Source organism: Notolepis coatsorum, assembly GCF_963971535.1.
Source record: "Notolepis coatsorum genome assembly, chromosome: 4".
NCBI classification, from domain to species: Eukaryota; Metazoa; Chordata; class Actinopteri; order Aulopiformes; family Paralepididae; genus Notolepis; species Notolepis coatsorum.
This window is the reverse complement of record NC_140168.1, coordinates 53,631,787-53,652,386: the sequence shown is the minus strand read 5'-3', so window position 1 is coordinate 53,652,386 and position 20,600 is coordinate 53,631,787. Positions and strand designations below refer to the sequence as shown.

Below are 20,600 nucleotides of genomic sequence, written 5' to 3'. Positions count from 1 at the left end.
CATCATATCCGCGCCCACATTCTCTGCACCAGGGATGTGGAGCGCCCTCAGACTGCGCAGCCTGCGAGATGCCCATAGCCAAAGTTCGACCGCCGCCCGGTGCAGGCGGATGGAACGAGTCCCACCCTGCCTGTTGATATACGCCGCTGCCGTCATACTGTCCGTTCTGACCATAACGTGCTCGCCTACCACCAGGTGGTCGAACCGTTTGAGGACCAGGAGGACCGCCTTCAATTCCAACACATTGATGTGCGGGGTAGACTGGCCAGCATGGACCTTCGTCCAGCTGCCCGCCACTGCGTGGGTCCGACACGTCCCTCCCCACCCGTGAGAGAGGCGTCGGTGAAGACCGTGACGTGTGAGCGCCTGCTGCCCATGGGGACCCCAATGGTGAGGATACCCAGCCTCCTCCAATGGGCGAGATCTCCCCATATCGACAAAGGAACCGTCAACCGTTTCCATTTGTCCCTCACCGGATCTATCCCCATAGAGAAAAACCACCTCTGTATCCTCCTCATGAAGAGGAGGCCAAGAGGAACCACCGTGTGAGCAGATGCCATCATACAGAGCAGGCGCATCACTTGCAGCCCCGTGACCGTCCCTCCCAGACGGAAACCCCCGAGCACGCGAAGGATAGACACCCGCCGCTGCTCCGAGAGGGTTACAATCATGGGCCTTGACCTCAACGTCAAGCCCAAGTACTCCACCTGTTGACTGGGAAGAGGCGTACTCTTCTTCCAGTTCACAGCAAAACCCAGCCTGGTGAGGAATTCCACCACCAGCCTGGTATGAGACCTGGCAACCTCCTCCGAACGACTGAGGAGTAGAATGTCGTCGAGATAGAATAGAACCCGTATTCCCCGACGACGTAGAGGCTCCAGTGCAGTCGCTACGCACTTGGTGAATGTGCGGGGAGCCAGAGAATAGCCGAACGGCAACCTCTGGTACTCGTACGCTACGGCCTAAAACAGGAACCGCAGGAACTTCCTGTGAAGAGGGAAAATCAGGATGTGAAAATACGCATCCTTCAGGTCTATGGAGGTGAACCAGTCTCCCCTTCTGACAGCAAGCAGAAGGAGTTTGACGGTCAACATCCTGAACGGTCTTGCTACAATCAACCGATTGAACGCGGACAGATCCAGTATAGGTCTGACCCCCCCTGTTTTCTTGGGCACCAGAAAATAACGGGAGTAGACGCCTGACATCGCGTCCTCTCTCGGGACCACGACTACGGCCTGCTTCGCCAACAGAGATTGGATCTCGTCGGCCAGGGCTGTCACTGCTTCTGACCCTGACAATAGGTCGGCACCAAACCTGAGAACGGAGGGTGGGGTTGCGCGAACTGCAACACAAGCCCCTCCTTCAACGTTCTCTCTATCCACCCCCCCAAACGGCATTCTTGTCGCCATATGTGAAAATAATCCCACAGCGCACCCGCCGTCAACTGACGCTGGGCCGCAACAGTAGATAGTTGGCCCGGTCCCTCCCGCTGTGCGACGCACCCAAGGGGGGACCCCGACAGAAAGGGCCGGTTTGATATGGGAGAAGCTGTCATCAAACTGGTTGACACACCCCCCCCCCCTGAACACCCCTCTAGCGCATGCTGAGGAGTTGTTCTACAGCTAGACACGCAAGGCATGAGGACCCCATGGGCTCCTACACGCCGAAGCCCTGCAGTGATATTGCTATCACCCAAATCACGCTCGCCTCTTCTTTGCAGACCACTGCCGCTCTCACAGGAGTGGGAGGCATCAGCGTGATACCCCGCCTGGCGAAGGCGAGGCCGGGGTAACCCTTGCTGTGCATTCAACAGAAGAGGCCTCGAGTCCCCCTGCTGACCACTGTAGCTAGTGGCAGCCGTAACACCAGGCTCCACCATCACACAACATGTGGTGCAGGAGCCACGCAACAGCACAACATTCTCACGGACAGACCCAGGCTCAGCCATCAACTGGGTGTCAGCCCCTGTCCCCACGAGAAGTGAAGAATGGGGCCGCATGCGCTTCAAATAAGGTTCGCGGCCCGCAGCCAAAGGAAAACGATCAGAGCCCCGCTTCCGTGGGTAACAGAGAGAGGATTGAACGGGGAGCGGGCTGCTCGCGGCAGAATGACAACGGCTTGTTTTATCCAAGCCGAATACACCCAAAATGGCCGATCCCTCGGCCGCCAAGGCTGTCGGCCTTGTGGATCCCTGTTGACTCTCCGCCCAGGGCACCACTGAGGCGGTGTGGGACCCAGATCAACAACCGCCTGCGCCTCCACAGAATGACCAAAAAGTCTTTCCGTGGAAAAAGGAGTCGTGAGGAGAGAAAACCTATCCTCTTCCCCAAGAGGAGAGTGCTCCAACCAAACATGCCTAACAACAAATGTTGATAGCATCCTAATCCTCCCCGCAGTTATAGCTTGCGACTGAGTCAAGATCTCTATAACACCACAAACATGCAACATGTTTACAATGTCGGCTGGACCCATAGCCCCACTACCCGACGCCAATGTGGATAGGAAACTAGCCAGCTGAGCCATAACACTGGCCGCCGCTACAAACCATCCTGCAGCAGTATACCACTCATCCGTCCATACTGCCACCCTCCGAGCCGATTCGCTCTCAAGCATCGGCCGGGTGGGACATCGTTCATCCCTGCCGGGGCACAGGAACAAAGCTACCTGGCTACGTAGCCACGGTACCCCCGGCCTGCACCCTGTTGTTAGCCCTTTTACCCGTAAAAAAGGTAAATAAGACTCAGCGAAACCCCCCACATTAGCAACCGACTGACCTTCATCAATGAACCGGGCAAGAGGAGGGAAAAGCGGCAACGTCCCGCGGCGGGGAATATTAGAACAACGACCCATTTCAGCATCAACATTAGCATTAGCAGTAGCATTAGTAGCATTAGTGTAAGCAGCATGCTCCAGGATAGCCAGGAAATCGTCCACTGCAGTCGAACGTTCACCAAGCCACCCCGGCCCTGGTGCCAAAACACACTTCACAGCATTACTAACACCAACATAAATGCCTGATAACACAGGGCCTACCTGTGTACAAGCTGGCCCGATAGCCAACCTTGTACGCTGCTCCTTGGTCTGCTGCCACCAGATGAGGAAACATCAACATAGGCCCGACGTGTCGCTGAAACATGCCCCGAAGATTCCAGGGGTAAGCAAACCTCCGGTAAGCTTTCAACATTACGCAATTTCTCTAATCTTTTCATAACAACTAGTTACATAAGGCGCACTGCGACCGCTATGATGGAAACGAAATAGAGGAAGAGTGTTTGGTGACCATGCCTAGTGTCTTATAGGCTACACCTCCATAGGGGCAGGACCCGGCAGGTGATGGGCGTATTTGTTTTTTCGTTAGTGGAGTACAGTAGGTACATGAGATGAGGTATATCTCGATAGGCTTAAGAGCGGGACGCGATGGCCAAGTACGATAATATAACCAGTTGGAAACAAGGCGGACAGTAATAAAATTTGCAATCAATCAATTCAATCAATTCAATAATCCACGCTCACTTAAAACAGCGCACCTCCCAGCTGCTTCTATAGAAAGTAGGTTAAAAAAGGAGAAGTTGGATGTGTTAGTTTGTTGGATGTGTTAGTGCGAACAGTTGGATGTGTTAGTTTGTTGGATGTGTTAGTGAGAACAGTTATATGTGTTAGGCCATGTCCAGACTAAAACGATTTTGGTCGTTTTAGGCAAAGTATTTGTTCGTTTGCACCGTTCTGCCACACAGAACTGCGTTCTGACAGCCTGAAGACGGTACTTTCTGATACCAGCTTTCAGAGTGCGCAATTCTGAAGACACCTGAAGACGCCCCCCGTTGCGCCACCATCTTTACAAGCGATACGCGTCTTCTCCTGAACCGATGACGCATCTCCCTTAATCTGCATGCGCAAACCCAGACAAAAAAAATAAACGTGATACATATGTCTTATATGTCCTGGCTAGAAGTGTTTATTAAACACCGGGAGTTATTATTAAACAACAATGGCATCAGAGTAGTTGCATTCGTGTTACAGAAGCTATATTGAGCTAATCGGGAGGCTACTGTGATGCAATACACGATAATAACTAGAGATTAGCTTCACATAGCTGGCCTTTTTCTGAAAACCCAAGCACATATTTAAGCATTACATCACGCGCAGGAGTGGTTTGTGACCAATAAACCATGCCTAGGGGTGGTCGTTAGACCCCCCTAGGCATGGTTTATTGGTCACAAATCACGACTGCAAGTGATGTAAAGCTTTTATACAACTGCTAGATTCATCCAACCTTATTTCTATACAATAAACACACATTAATCGAAGATTTATTGAAAAAACCATCCGCCAGAAAAAGTAGTTCCCACAACTACAAAAAAGACAAGTTGCCTCCATGTGGAAGCAGCTTGAAGTGCATCCAACCAAACTAACACATCCAACTGTGTATTATTGGAATGATTGAGAGAAGTTGCCTCATGTGGAAGCAGCTTGAAGTGCATCCAACCAACTAACACATCCAACTGTGTATTATTGGAATGATTGATTGAACATTTTATTACCAGATGCAGAATGGGTACAATACAGTACGGCTCAATACACACAATTGTTAAGGGAATGCAGACCTACTTTCCATAGAACTTCATTCTTAGATGCTTCTATATAAAGTAGGTAAAACAAATTAAAAAGTCTTCTTTGCCCTATAGGAAAAAAACGTTTTCTTCGCCCTATTCTTTTATTTATTTTTTTAAACCTACTGTAGAGGGCCTAAACTTAACCAGTTGGAAACCAAGCGTACAGTAATAAAATTAGCAATCAATCAATCAATCAACTCAATAGGCCATGCTCACTTAGAACAGCGCAGCACCCAGCTCTCTGACTATCCCCCGCGTTGCAGGCAGAGTGTGTGTGTGTGTGTGCGTGCGTGTGCGTGCGTGTGTGTGCGTGTGTGTGTGTATGTGTGTGGGGGGGGGGGTGTGGCGGTGGGTGGAGACTAGAGCGAGCGCTGACAGTCGAAAGGAAAAAGAAATTGAAAAAAATATCGCAAATTAATCCATCAATCAATCCGCGATTTTTCTTTTGTTACAGAATGATTCAAGACCCATCAATTACATCATCCAACATTGTTTAAACGACTAAGACATTCGCTGTGACAGAATCGCTTGATATTTAGTCGTTTAGTCGCCATTAACATATCCATTTGTAAAGATTATTGGCCACCTTCTTGTGATCCGGCGGAGTGATGTGATGTGGGTCGGTTGTGGGCGGGTCCTGGGCCAGCAGCGTGGATTGTTGCCAATAAAGACGTGTAAAATGACTGTTTCAGCCAATCAGAATCGAGAAATTTGCATGCCGTTGTATAATGTTCCATATCATATGCCTTCAGTTGATCATGACAAATCCTCTCTTACCTTGACGATTAAAAAGCCTCCATAATTTAGTAAATAGTATCCCCATGGCTGGTGAGCTGTAGCCAGCCAGCTAGCGTTGATGCTATTCAATGCTAACAACATTAGCTAATAGCTAACCAACTAAATACAATAAAGACATTGGTATCCTGAGGTAACGTTAAATACAGACAACGTTTGCTAGTCGAAATGACTGGACACACACACGGACAAGTTAAACATCAATCAATTAATTTATTACAACACAGGTTTGAGCTGCCTCCGACCGCACCACCGGGCTATTATATTATATACAGCTTTGAGCTCTCTCTCTTTCTCCTGCCGGCTCAAACTCACAGAACCGGACACACAAGTTATCGAAAACAACGATCGACAACAATTCCGGTCGGTTTTCAAAATAAAAAAGTGAAAAACAGGAAAGATATTTATTTTGTAAATTTGTGGCACTCATTATCTTGAGACGTTTTCGTTTTTACGGAAACCTTTTTTTAAATGAAAACGAAACGAAAACGAAAAAGATCAAAATCGTTTTAGTCTGGACAAGGCCTTAGTTTGTTGGATGTGTTACTGAGAACAGTTGGATGTGTTAGTTGAGAGTGCGCGCGGGGGAGCGCGCGTGCAGCACGTGACGTCAATAAAACGTCGTGCAACCAGCTTTGAAATCAGCAACGCACCACTGCCTTTGTGTACAAAACGACAAATTCCTGTTCAGTCTCCAAACAATACTATATACCGAATGTAATTTTTTAACATTCGAAGCTTCTATTGAAGTATTCGAACGAAGCTTCGAATGTCTGTCGTCATATTTTATGACGTAATCCAAAAAAAGAAAAAGAAACGTTTTTTTTTATATCCTCAATTTGAATAAAGTGATTAATCTGATAAAATGTGTATTTTTTTTTAATCAAATTTCTTTAATGAATATAACTAGTGAATTAGTTTTGTCAACATAAATAATCCAATAAGGGCACGGTTGGTACGAAAGTGATGGTGATGTCTTGATTAGATGGAGTGCCGAGTGCCAAACGGATGCAGATAGGCTACATCATTTATGATAAATTTACATTTTTATGACGAGTCATATACTATAATAGTGTATAACTATAATATTAGTGTAGCCTAATCTTTATCGGCAACTGTGAAGAAAAACCCCATTAGTTTAAACAGAATGAATAGACACATAAAACATAAAATAAATTTTTTTATAAAAAATTCGAATGTCAACATTACGGTACAGCCCTAATTGTAATAATACTAAACTAATAATACTAATACTAAACAATATTATTGTATACACTACACATTTAAAAAAAAATTCACATTGGTGGTAATAGCATGTACTGAGTAGTGGTTTATTTATGCCCATCCGTATCCCTCACTGCTATTTTATTCTATAATATTCTCACTACTTTCTGCAGTATTTAGCTCTTCTGGGTCCTTGAGTAAAGAACATTAACACTTTCGCGGCCACTGGGATGAGTCTAATTAATCTCAAGAGGACCGTGAAATGTAAACAGACGTGGGGCTGTTTGTAGAGCTAAATCTATACTTTATAGTATTGCTATCTGTCCATTCTCATTGTGAATTGAGACCATAAACCGTCCCTTTAAAATGGCTTAAAGAAAAAAAAATGTCATCAATACGTTCTCATTTTATAGCGCCGTGAATATAAGCATTATACCGGATTTGGTCTAGTATATTTCCTGGAAGCCGAGATAATGGGCTAATAGCTAATAACGTTAAATCCAATGACATTTCGGTTATAGATACGCTCCAGTTAAAACTCAAACTGCATATGATCGGCATGATCCTCACGCATGTTTGCATGAAAAGAGGGGGGGGGGGGGGCGGGGGACGTCGTTTCTGATTATTGATTACCAATAACCGTGTTCGTCTAAGTAGCCACATAGGCTGATCGTATCGTATCATAACAAGGCTAGATCGGGCTGTAATTTACGTGAAAAAGATCTTACCATGAGCCGGTTGGATCCCCCCAAGCATTTCCCCGTTATCGATCGCCATCTGGTAGATCGATATGTCCATTGACTGATGATAAATCCTGCTAACTCAAATCTCCATTGAAAGTAAAAAAAAAATAAAAATGCTCCGTTCAGCTACAGGGCACACTGCATTATCGTGATAGCGCCCCTAAGAGGATCTGGCCGGTATTGCACTTTCTCGAATTCAAAGAGTAGGGTACATCTGCAGTGCCGCTCGGCGACCTTGAATAGGTTATTAAAATGGAATAAAAGCAAAAACAACTTGCCACGGATATATCCGTGCTTCTGTCCACAACGGGTGGAATCGAAACACGGAGATCTCCGTTGTTCGTCCCCATTGTGTTAAGCAGCTATTTCCTTCTGCAGCACTGGCATTGGCCATCTACCATACTCTAGTCTGGGGCATTATACTGGCATCCACGTTTCAGCACCAAGGACAGCGACTGCACTAGTACTAGTTCCCCCTTTGGTAGATGTCTTTGCTTTTGCACCAGTCCTTAGCACCAGTGGGACTGCTGTAGTGGAATTATGTGGTGTTTGAATGAAGATACTAACGATGAGCAATTTTGAGCGGATAATCAGGTTTTTCCTTTGAGTGGGAAGATCAGCTATGTGAGCGTGGAGTGGGAATTCTCACTGATAGGAAGTCCTTAAAATATGTATTTGCAGTTGCAAAGTTAACCTACATGTAAATCAGTGTAGATGTGTGTAGATGTGATACATCACCCGAAAGTGCTCAACCTCTATCTTTCACTATGAATGTATACGACAAACCAACTTAGCATCTGAAAACCTTAAGATTGATTTATATGGCTCTTACCAGATTATACACAATTTATTGGAACATCACCCAAATTAAGAATTCCAATATCAATATTTGTGAGCATCCGCCACTCTCTCCCAAAGCCAGAAACCAGAGACTAAACCTTGTGATGTCATCAGGTATAAAGTCTGGAGCTGCCCCATTGAAAGTGAATGGGAGACTGATTTTGTGGACCCACAGAATGTTTTTATGCCCAAACAAATGTATTCTCTAGTAGTATTCTCAGTTCTGAAACAGAAAATGAACCTGTATACTAGGGCTGGACGGTATGGTCTAATTTAAAGCATAGACGTAACGGTATATCACGGTATATTCATTTATCTTAAAATGTCTATATAAATGCTTCTGAAGGGGTAAAACACTGGTATGGAAGCTATTACTGCACTCTTGTATTACTAGGACATATTTCACATAGTACAGAGGTATTTTAAGAACATTTATTGTGCAAAACTGCAATAGAAAAATGCAAAACCTTTTCTCAAGTTACTTCCATCTCTGAAAAACACTGTATTCATGAAATACAATCAAATCAAGCGGCACAAAGTGAAAATAAAAACTACAGCAGGACAGGAGGTTATTTCTTTCCCTCAAACAACTCAAACACAATAAAACTCCAACATAACTTAACTTTAGTGTACATGTTTGACAACGTAGAGAGAGAGAGAAAGAGAGAGCGAGAGAGCGTGATGTAATAGGTTTGAGTTTGAGGTTTGCCGTAGTTGATGATGTCAGAAGTCAGAAATAGTCAACATGGAACATTTTCTGATTTAAATTGCGTATTTATTTTTTAACCTAGGGGAATCTGAGTCGGCGGCACAAGTGATACACAGGAAGTAAATATGTTGGTGTAGACATGGTCCAATGTATTGTTGCTCCTACAGTATATGTTGGTGTAGACATGGTCCAATGTATTGTTGCTCCTACAGTATATGTTGGTGTAGACATGATCCAATGTATTGTTGCTCCTACAGTATATGTTGGTGTAGACATGGTCCAATGTATTGTTGCTCCTACAGTATATGTTGGTGTAGACATGGTCCAATGTATTGTTGCTCCTACAGTATGTTGGTGTAGACATGGTCCAATGTATTGTTGCTCCTACAGTATATGTTGGTGTAGACATGGTCCAATGTATGCATCAAAGAGAGCATTACGGATGTGGTGATGTTGTTTCTGACCAGAGAGACAACGCTGAACTCTGTCTGTCTTCTGTCTGCTGTGTCTTTCCTTTCTCTTTGCCATGTCTGTCCTCTCTCTGCTCTGTCTGTCCCCTCTCTCTGCTGTGTCTGTCCTCTCTGTCATGTCTGTCCTCTCCAGTTAACGTGAGCTAGATGTAAAGACAAACACTGTAACGTTACTGGTGAAAAAGTGATTTACCTTGGAATACTCCTTTGCCAACTTGCTGTACTTTGCTTGCAGGTCTGCAGCTGGATTATGAATAGTCCCAACTTTAGCCAATGTAACGTTAAGCTAAAACTAGCTTTTCAGATAGCTCTTCAGCGAATGCTAATAACAGAGCTCCCCGTAACACTGCTCTGTCGGGACGATGGCATAATAATAATGTGAATTATTCGAAAAGTTATAATTATTTTGTCTCGTCTTGTTTTAGTCAACAATCTCAACATACATAAAGAGAAATTTCGTTCTGGTTTTTGTAAATTACATTTTTGTGTCCTCAGTTGTGGTCAACGATATTTAATTAACTATTTAGTCACGTTAGCGTCACATGGTCTTCAATAACGTGACGTCACGTCTCGTTGTCGTCATGAAAAAAACCTTCGTTGACGAAAATCTTTCGTCATCATTTTCGTTGACAAAATTAACACTGGTTCCATGGAAGATCAGAACTGCAGATTCACATTATGCACTCTTGTAACCAGGGATGGAAATGTGAGAAGCATACTAGCATATGAATTGGGGCAGATGGATGTCAAACAGACTCAGATGGATGTCAAACAGACTCAGATGGATGTCAAACAGACTCAGATGGATGTCAAACAGACTAAATCCTTCCATTCCTGTTTGTCTTCCTAGTAGGCGAGGTATGTTGCACAGATGGTTGCAAGGAAGCATTATGGAGCACAACTACCGTTTTAACCTACTTTTATACCCGTTAAAAGTCAACAACATCAATGTGATGCTCACTGTTATAGCTTCTTTCATTAGCTTAGGAGATCACAAGCTGTTTATTTAACATTATGCTAATCACAGGACTAATTGCATTAGATATCGCTCTCTTTACAGCCGGTGACAGAACCAATTGTTAATTTACATTTACTTAATGAAATTAATTATGATATGTTGTGTTTGCATAATTTTTTGGTGAACTTCAATTAAATGCTTGTCGTCGTCTCCCCCCGCCACCCCCACCCCCAACACAAGGCTTCTCTCTCTCTCTCTCTCTCTCTCTCTCTCTCTCTCTCTCTCTCTCTCTCTCTCTCTCTCTCTCTCTCTCTCTCTCTCTCTCTCTCTCTCTCTCTCTCTCTCTCTCTCTCTCTCTCTCTCCCTCTCTCTAATAACTAATCATTATGAATTATGAAGCAAATAATGTAACACATTACACACATATTTGCACTCTACCGCCTACATATTTGCACTGTGAATAATTTAATGTGATTGGTAAATAATCATCTCTGCTAATGTATCCTTCTTTCCTTAACGGAGAAAAAGGACTATCGGGTTCAGATAGGAGGAGATGGTGGTGGTTGGTGTGGTGGGTGTGGTGGTGGTGGTGGGTGTGGTGGGTGTGGTGGGTGTGGTGGTGGAGGAGGCATTGCTCCACTTACTTTACAAACTGGAAATCTCATTAAGTGTGACACTGGAGATTAGTTGCGAGGGACCAAAGTGGAAAGAGAATGAACCCACAAAGGGCTGCAAGGATGGCTTTTGCCTTTGTTTGCCATCATTAATTCAGCGCCACACGCGGCTCGCGGGGGAAAGCTCCGAGTCGCTGATCAGAAGAGCCGGGGATATGACAGGGGAACAGGTGCCCTCTCTCCCGCCGAGCGCCTTCTCGCTTTTAGTTCTCCTCCTCGGGCCTTAATTGAGGTGAGTTGTGTATTTGGGCCATCTGCGTGCTGACAAAATAAAGCCTGCATTGATTTATGGCGCCTCGGGACATATTAGCTTCCAAATTTTCAGCAACGAGCCTCACCACGCCTGTAGGGTCGAGGGGGTCTATGCTCCCGGAATACTACTTGTCAGAGGAGATGATTGGCATGTTGCTAGACCTCCTTGTCTATGTTTTTTGGGGGGGGGGGGGGGGGGGCTTTGAAGTAGGGCTGGGCGATATGACGATATTATATAAATATCAGGTACAGTTCATTAACGATTTTTTTACTTTTACTTTTTTAACGTATCATGGATATCGTGATGTTTTGCCCAAGAGGATTGTGTCGGGTCAATCTGGTCCACACCCGTTCAAACTTTTGAACAACGCCGCCCCCACACACACACTACTGCATCAGACTCGACTGTCAATCAAAATTATTCTGTTGCCGGCTGAATGATTGAATGAATGAAAACGTTATTAACGATTGCAGAATGGGTACAATACAGTACAGCTCAATACAACAACAGTGGACTGGAGGATGAAGACCAGAAAAAGACTTTCGGCTTTTTTACATAAGGGTCCTCCATTTTCAATTCATCAACACATTTAGAGACATACAAATATACAGTAGTTTCATAAAAATGCTAAAATGCTATTGATTGATTGATTGATTGATTGATTGATTGATTGATTGATTGATTGATTAAAAACTTTATTAACATATTGCAGAATGGGTACAGTACAGCTCAATACATACAATTGTTAAGGGGATGCAGACCAGAGAAAGACTTTCGTCTTGTTTACATCAGGGTCCCCCATTTTCAATTAATCATATTTCATATCTAAATCATATAATATCTCATTGCTAAATATATGCAATATATAATCTAATAATCCAATAATCTAAATCTAATATATAATATAAAAATGCTAAATGCATGGGTATTTTATTTTGTCTTTAATGTTAGCTTGCAAACTCAAATACTGTCTTGGTAAGCCTCATAATGAATTGTTTGGGGAAAAAAAGAAAAACATTGTGATGTGTATCGTGTATCGGCGAAATGTCAGAAAATATCGTGATATCATATTTAGGCCATATCGCCCAGCCCTACTTTGAAGGTACAATGAAAAATTAAGTGTTTTATTTCCAACATCCACCATTTGTAAAAGGTGGCACTAATGATTGTTGGTGTGAAAAAGCGTATTGAATGTTGTTGACATTAATAGGGTCTCTTAACACATTGGGCTCCGGGCATTGTGCCCATCATTATACCCAGTCTGCCAACGCTGTAAGCCTATGGAGATGTTTACCTTCTTTGCAGGGCTATAACTCTTTAAATATTATAGCTATATCTGCATTACTATGGCCCATTCAACATCGATTATCTATCGTTCCGGATGTGGGAACGTTATATTTTTTCATTCATACATACGTTGTGTTAATACCGTCGAGAATATAAGTATGTTTTTAATCTTTTCTGCTGTAATTCCAAAAACGCTAGTTTTAGGCCCTGACGCATGATAGACTATCGATTGGCGTTTCTTTCCTATACACGCTATATTAAAAAATTCAAATGTATATGATCGGTATACATTATGCTTCATCATGTGTGAAGGAAAGGGGGGGGGGGTCGTTTATAATTCCTTGATTGTCAGTAACGGCTTTATTTAGTATGGGTTCGCAAACAAAGAAATGGACAATCGGGCTGAAAATAACGTTAGTGTCCTCTTACCGTTCGCCGAAGAGACTGGAGGAAAAAGATCCCAATTATTTGACGTCGATCTGCTAGATCCATTTCCGGTTTGTATGGCGCAATAAACGCCAAAATCATATCTATTATTGCGTTTCAAAAGCGATCCAAATGCACTCGAGTGTTTGTCTGGACCCACGTTACAAGATATGACTGCCGGAGGGATTTCCTCGATGCACAGATCGCCACTTCCGGTTTGCCGTGAGTGTAACTCGCCCGACCATCCACCAGGCGGCGGTATTGAGGCGTTGCAATCTCAGACATGGTGCCGCTGCAGTCCGGAGGGAGGCTGGATGAATTATGAATGCCATGGTGAAAATGTACGCCGTTGTTGGCGTTCAACGCATGGCGGGCAATAACGACTTACGCCGTTTATGGCGCACAATGTGTTAGGAGCTTACAATGTATCGGTAGCTACATTTTAGTGGATGACATCTTTTCTTTGGCAATATTGATCAATGAAATCCTGACTACAGTGTTTTCTCAAATTGGATACGCTTTTTGGAATCTAACCAAAAGGACAAACTGCAAGGTGTTATTTTGTTTGTTTGCTTTTTTTAGGGCCGCTCTTGCTTTTTTCCTTTTTCTCCCAATGTTTTGTTGTTATTCCAATTCCCTGCATGTATCTAGATGTAGACTACCCTCCTCTGATACATGTGGAGTCGCCGGCTGCTTCTTTTCATCTAACAGCTAGGAGTTTCACTTGGAGAGCATAACGTGTACAGAGGTTCACACTATCTCTCCCAGATCCCCTCCCTGCTGAACAAGCGCCCCGACCGACGAGTAGGAGTCGCTATTGCAACGACCAGGACTCATACCCTGCCGGCTTCCCACTCGTGAACACTGCCAATTGTATTGTCGGATTCGGAACCAATTGTCTGACCAAGCCGGAAGTACTGCTACCGGGAATTCTCTGCGGTGGTAGGGGAGTACTTAGACCTCTACACTACCCAGACATCCTTTGTCAATTAGTCTAGGGATTCAGATGACTTATAGGACCTCAGTCTTTTGCTTATGAAGGTCCAAAGCATATTTGTGAATATTATTCTAATGCCAGAGGTGTTCTTATCAAAGGTTTAATCAATAACATGTCTTAAATTGTCAACAAAGACCTTGGTGATCAATTAGTCCACTAAGAGGAGACAGCCCTACTTCTTTAAAAAAAATTATTATTATTAAAATTGCTATTGTACCAAGAGCTTCTCTCTATTAAAGGGGAATTCCACTCTGTCTCTCTTGCTTGTATTTGTAGAGAAGTTGCTCTGTATACATCATAAAGCCAGAGGTATAGGCCTAAACTACAGATCCTACTCCAGCTTCCAGGACGACACTGAGGCAAAAAAGGTTGCCAGTCAAAGGTTGCCACTCCTACCAAACACACACAAGTAGGGGAGGGGCTGAGCTTTTACTAGTGGCTACTTTGTCACCTGGTGAGAGAGAGAGTGGAAAGCTGATACAAATTTGGAAATTTAGGAAATTACCTGCCCGTTCTTCAAAATCGAGTGAGGGTAGAGCTACGTGTTATTATGAAGTATAGCTCTGCCAGATTTGAGTGAGCATAGAGCTACGTGTCATTATGATGTATAGCTCTGCCAGATTTGAGTGAGCATAGAGCTACGTGTCATTATGACTCTGCCAGATTTGCACTTTCCACTGCTGGTGTTTCTGAGCAGAGATGTCTGGCCCCACAGAGAGAATTCATCAATGTTGCCTCAATCTGGTAAATTAGTATAATGTTGCTTCATGGTGTAGTTTCACTTTAACTTTGAACTGAGATGCTTTATGTTGACAATATCTGTGGTTTTGATGTTGATGGTCTTGTTTTTACAACTATAATGGAAATAGCATTAGAAGAATATTAAGGCTGAGACCAGTTATTGGTATATCAATAATTATCGATAACTGCGTGATATCGATAAGTGGCGTCACATATCGATATATTTGCATTATGTAAAAACAAATAAAAAGTACTTTTTTTCAAATACTTTATACTGTACTAAAATACTAGGTATTGTGGCATGTTTTAGTTAAAACATCCCCATTTCATGTAAATTCAGTTGAATTGCAACTCTGCACTGTGCATTCAATATGCAGTGTACTCCTCCATCACATCCAGAGACCACCGACTATAAAATGAGAAGGATCACTGTGGTAGTTTTGAATGGGGAAATCTGTAACACTAAAGATGGCGGCAACAACAAAGAATTGCTGCAAAATAAACATAATTTGTTGTTTAACTAATAATTAAATATATATATTTATTTTTAATACTAATAAAAATATCGATATTTATCGATAATTTGGTCCCGATTTATCGATTCTTCCAAATGGCATATCGTCTCAGCCTTAAATAATATGATTGATTTGTATTGCCGATTTACACAAGGCTTCCCACATGTCCCTCCAGGGTTACACATACAGTCCTACCCACATGCACAGTGTTTTGTGGTTCAGTGCCGGCCCCTTCGGCAGAGATGGTGGGCACCGTAGATGTAATAGCAGCTACTTGTCTGTAGCACCAGGGATCAAACCAGCGATCTTTCAGTTCCAAGTCAGCCTATCATAGATGAAGCAGATGGAGGGCTGCAGATGGCCAGCTATAGGCACAAATGAGAGTAATAATGATGATCGTACAGGAGAATAGATTGACACTGAATTGTGTACAGTGAATGTAATATTACATGCAAAATACTCAACTGTCAGATGAACAGACAGATTAAATACTGCCATCAGTATGTGTTACACTATCCATTTCCATGACACCAAATTCGGTAACACTTTATAATAACACTCAGTTATAAGACCTTTATAAGGTATTTTTTTTTATCCACTTTTTCTCCAATTTTTTCTATATTTTCTCCCATCCCAATTTCGTATCATCCAATTCAACCCTCCCCTGTCACGGACGCTGTTTCTTGCCTCCCACAAGCCGGCTGCAATGTGGACTAAGTCATACATAGCACAAGTCCCCTCGGTACTTGAGGTAACAGCAGTCGCATCTTTTCACCTGCGCAGCTCGATCTCTCAGTGGTGAGGAGTAACGCGTGGGAGGCTCACGCTGCCCGACACTTCCTGATTCTACTGCGCAGGCGCACCAACCGACCTGTAGGAGTCGCTGTCCACAACGCCCGATCCCCACCCATCAGTTTCCCACCCCCTAATACGGCCAATGTGTATTAGTACGGACGACCAGCTAAACTGAAAGCAAATGTGGAGCGCTGGTCGACTAATCGGTCGAAAGGAGCCGTAGTCGACTGGCCAACCTCTTAGTCGAATATATAAATATTTTTATCATTATTTCCAAAATAAAAGAGGCCTAGAAGCGCTAATGGCACGCATACCAGAGGCTAACTGCTTACGAAAACAGGCACAGAGGCACTGAAAGAGGATTTCACCCATCTAATGAACACACTAGACTAGACAAATATCAAGATGTATCCATCAGTGGACCAATTGCATGCTTTTGCAGAGGACAAGAAGCCTTCAGTCGACTCCTTCAGACATTAAGCACCCCCACAGCCCAAATGGAATGATACAAAATAAAAATAAAACAATTTTTTTTTTAATTTTTTAATATTCTACTTTTTTTTTATTATTATTATTTGTTTAGTCGACCAATAGTCGACTAACGGCAAATTTTGGCCAATCATAGTCGACCATCCAAATCCTTAAGGCCTCTGCATGCTACAGAAACTGCGAAGCAACTGCAACACAACATCGACAATGCAACAGTGTTGCAGACACTCTGCCTTTATGCTTCTGCAACATCGACGCGCAGCCTATGCAACATTGTACCCCGGATGTAGCTAGGTTCCCTAGATAGATGAAACTTCCCTTCTCAACCAACCCATTGATAACAAGCAGAAAAATAAACATAATTTTTACTTCCGGTCGGGGGGTTTCAAAATAAAAGAGCGACGTCTAAAAGCACCGTAAATACTTTTATTTTGTACATTATCTAACGTTAACACGAACCTAAACTAACTTTAGATTAGTTTAGGTTCGTGTTAACGTTAGATAATGTACAAAATAAACATATTTCCGGTGCTTTTAGATGTCGCTCTTTTATTTTGAAATCCCCCGACCGGAAGTATTTGTGATGTATTCTGCTTGTGTAACTTCTGTGTTTGTTGGTGGCTGTAGATCGTTGGTGAACAACTAACTTTAGGTTAGTTTTAACGTTAGCTAGCAGCAGAGATGGACGCCTTTGTGCAAATGCAGGCAGCTACAGGCACACGAGGTCGAGGAAGAGCTGCTGACTTTAATCGGCAGGAGAGAGAGCTCGTCAAAGCCGGATATATCCCTGTGGCTGTTGTGTGGTTGTAGGCACGAAAATGCAGCTCGAACTACCTGTTATATTAAATTAATTGATTGCTGTTTAACTTGTCCGTGTCCAGTCCTTTCGATTAGCCCCACCGTTCATTGTAAACAATGATGCATGTAATTATATTAACGTTACTGTGTGTTGTTGTAGCTATGTTAATCAATTCTGAATGGCATTAACGTTAGTTGGGTATGATAGCATTGAATAGCATCAACGCTAGCTGGCTGGCTACAACAAATGATCACAAGCTGGCATCGTAAAATATCAACACCAGCCATGGGAACACTGTTTACTAAATTGTGGAGGCTTTTAATCGTCAAGGTAAGATGATTTGAAGGCGTATGCTATGGAAGTCCCCTGCGGCTCCACTTTGTTGAAATGTACATAACTAGGGCTATAGGATAACCACCGGTTAATTCGCGATTTTTTATTGGTTTGTCATGACAAACCAATTACATAATCCAACATATGTGTAAGAAACTAACATATTCCAGTTAACGGTATATATTTTTAATGATTCGTTACGGCGAAATCAATACTTCCATTTGTATAAATTACATTAACTCGAGGATAGTATTCCTGCCTGCGGGACCAATATTATTCTATGACAGCCCCGCCCCCATTCGCTAACCAACCAATCACTGCTACGCAACAACAACGCAAGGTTGTTCAGATTAGATTTTGGGGAGAGGTACGCAACATCCTCACAACACACTCTACAACACCCTCTGCAACATGTTGCGTTGAAGTCGCGCTGATGTTGTGTTGCAGTTGCGTTGCAGTTGCTGTAGCATGTAGAGGCCTTTAGTCGGGGACAGCCCTAGTGCTCAGTATATTGCGGTATGTGATGATGACATGAGGGTAATAATTATTTGTATTTTCAGGCTGTATTGGCGCCTATACAGCCTGAAAATACAAATAATTATTACCCTCATGTAGCATACATGTCGCACATTAGCCAGCCAGCAACTGCGTTCACAGGAATGAGGAAAGGTCCAACCACATCAAGTACGTCTACACAAAATATAAGAGTTGTAGGTCGGAAATGATGGAATAGATTTACCAACAAAAAAGGTGTTTAGCCTGCTCATACCTTAAAAGTGTGGGGCAGCACGAATAACTTGGCTCTGCCCATGTATAACGTGTAGCTTCCATTCAAACAGATGGCAACAAACGTGAAGTCAAGTCTTTTCCTCTACATACTCTGGCAATACCTGGCCAGGGCACTCCTGGGTCCTAGTGTGCCCCAGGTTACACTATATGTTATGTGTGCTATATGTTAATAAAAGTGCATTTATCCATAGTCCTAATTCTGTCACTATTTGATGTCACAAAGAAGGGTGTATCCGAAAGCTGTCTACAAAATTTGTAACAGGTGATGAAAAAGTCAACAAATAATTAACTGTATTAGACATTTGTTAATGATGAATAGTCTTCACTTTAGATTAGGGCACACAATAGCATCTGCAAATGATTTATAGATGTTTTATGAATGTCTTAACAAATAATTTGTTAAACATGAAAAGACAAGTCATGGTAATTGCTTCGTGTGTATTCATAAAAGGCCACAAATAAACAAACTATTAGAAATTTTTTAATGATGAATAGTCTTCACTTTAGATTAGGGCACACAATAGCATCTGCAAACGATTTATAGATGTGTTAAGAATGTTTTACAAATCATTTGTTGAACATGAACAAATAAATGGAGGTACAGTATAGTAATTTTTTCACATCCATTTTTCAAAGCATCTACAAATGTGTTACTACACATTAAACAACATTATTTAATGATGAACAAATCAAGTACAAACAATGTTGATAATGAGTTATAAATAATGTAGAACTAATTTGTAAGTGTTATACAAATATAGATGCATGGTTTGTTCATGATTAGTTAATTATCTAAAGATACCTTATAAAGGTATTATAACTGAGTGTTATTATAAAGTATTACCCAAAATGCCTTATTGTTGGAAATGTGCATGTTTTGAATGGCCAAATGACCTTGAGAATGTCATCTGACAGATTAGACAACTCAACCAGCATAGGTTAGGTTTGGCTACTGCAACTCAACCAGCTTCTAGGCTAGGTTTGGATACCAATACTAAATCAGCTTCTAGGCTATAGGTTTGGATACCACTATTAAATCAGCTTCTAGGCTAGGCTTGGATACCACTACTCAATCAACTTCTAGGCTAGGTTTGGCTACTACTACTCAATCACCTTCTAGGTTATAGTTCTGGATACAGCATCGACACAAAGGGCTAGATCCACAAAGAATGGATTGCACGGTGCTAATTGCACCCTTGCTTACAATTGATTAATTGAAAATGCGCAGGTGATTGATTGAATGACATTTTTATTAACAGATTACAGAATGGGTACAATACAGTACGGCTCAGTACACACAATTGTTAAGGGGATGCAGACCAGAGAAAGACTTTCATCTTGTTTACATCAGGGTCCCCCATATTCAATTCATAATGAATTGTAAGTAAGGGTGCAATTACTGTAGCACCGTGCAATCCATTCTTTGTGGATCTAGCCCAAAGTCTTTGTAATGATTTACATTGAAGGTCATTGTTCATATGAATTGAATTATGCACATTCTACTATGGAGCAACCGAAAACAGTTTTAGACACGTGTGTATCTGTGTGAAACTGTGTATTTCATGTGCAAGAGAGACAAAGCAAGAGCGAAAAAGAGAAGAAAGGAAGACGAGGGCACACACACAGTGTTCACATGCACACACACACACACACACACACACACACACACACACACACACACACACACACACACACACACACACACACACACACACACACACACACACACACGCACACGCACACGCACACACACACACACACACACAGGGTGAGAAAGTCTGCTCTAATGATGCGTCTAACAGTCTGCTTACAAGTCCATTAGGCAGTTCTAGTACATGGGCACAATGTGATATTCCGGCGCCACTTAACAGCTGTATTGCACCAAGCACCAATAGTGGTTTTGTATCACGGCCTATTCTCTCTGAGTGGAACACATTGGGCGTGTCTGGACACTGGGACTGAAGGCATTGAATGCTTTGGGGGCAGAATTGAATGTTCAAGTAAACAAGAGGCCATTGAATGAATGCTGTTAAAAGCCCCGTTGTTAAAAAAGAGCCCCGGCCTTTTAAAGGAAATTGCAGCTTTGCACAAAACTCGGAACAAACAATATAGGACTACATGTAACACGCGGTTAAAACAGAAATCCTCAA

General features: G+C 42.7%; 1 protein-coding gene across 1 annotated transcript in view; it reads left to right on the top strand.

Annotated features, from left to right (window-relative positions):
- Positions 1 to 20,600, top strand: part of nxph1 (neurexophilin 1) — a gene marked incomplete at its 3' end in the record, with an annotated part of 84,485 nt that overhangs the window by 38,353 nt on the left and 25,532 nt on the right. The window lies entirely within an intron of this gene.